The sequence below is a fragment of the Phalaenopsis equestris genome, unplaced genomic scaffold (assembly GCF_001263595.1).
Source record: "Phalaenopsis equestris unplaced genomic scaffold, ASM126359v1 Scaffold001363, whole genome shotgun sequence".
NCBI classification, from domain to species: Eukaryota; Viridiplantae; Streptophyta; class Magnoliopsida; order Asparagales; family Orchidaceae; genus Phalaenopsis; species Phalaenopsis equestris.
This window is the reverse complement of record NW_018165802.1, coordinates 260,339-261,058: the sequence shown is the minus strand read 5'-3', so window position 1 is coordinate 261,058 and position 720 is coordinate 260,339.

Sequence of the window (720 nt, the reverse complement as noted above, 5' to 3'; positions counted from 1 at the left end):
GAGAGAGCCTTAGGGAGAGAGAATGAAAGAAATGGTGAGGTAAGGAGAGTGTGGAGATAAAAAAGAGTAGAGAACAAGAGAGATAGGGAAGAGTAAAAAGAAATAAAGAGAGAGATGAGGGAGAGAGCAAGAGTTAGAGTGAGAAAGGTTTTCCTTCAAGCACCTCTTATTATTATATATCTTAGTGGGAGTGTTTGAATGGGTGAGAGATAGAGGGTTGTGAGAGAGGGAGGTGAATAGAGTCAGTAAGAGAGGGAGGGGTGAGAGAGAGAGTGTAAGTGAAAGATAGAGAAAAGATGAAAGATCACATCCTCTTATTCCTCTATCTTCCTTCCCTCCCACTTCTCTCTCTCTCTTTGTCCCTCCATCCATCCATGTACCTCTGCTTACTTTACTCTCTCTTTAGGGAGACAAAGATAATGAGAGAGTTTGTGTGGGAGAAACAATAATGAGTGAGAATGAGAGTATGAGAGAAGAGGGAAAGTGACAAACTGTGGGAGAGAGTGAGTGGAGAATGTGAGGGGAAGGGAAAGTGACAAACTGTGGGAGAGAGTGAGTGGAGAATCCATGTACCTCTCCTTACTATCTCTCTCTCTTTCACTTCCCCTCAATCTCTCAATATCTCTTTCTCTTTTCTTCTCTATCTCCCTATCTCACATTCTTCCTCTGACTCTCTCTCTTACTTTCTCTCACCCTCCCTCCCTCTTTTCTCTTTCTCTC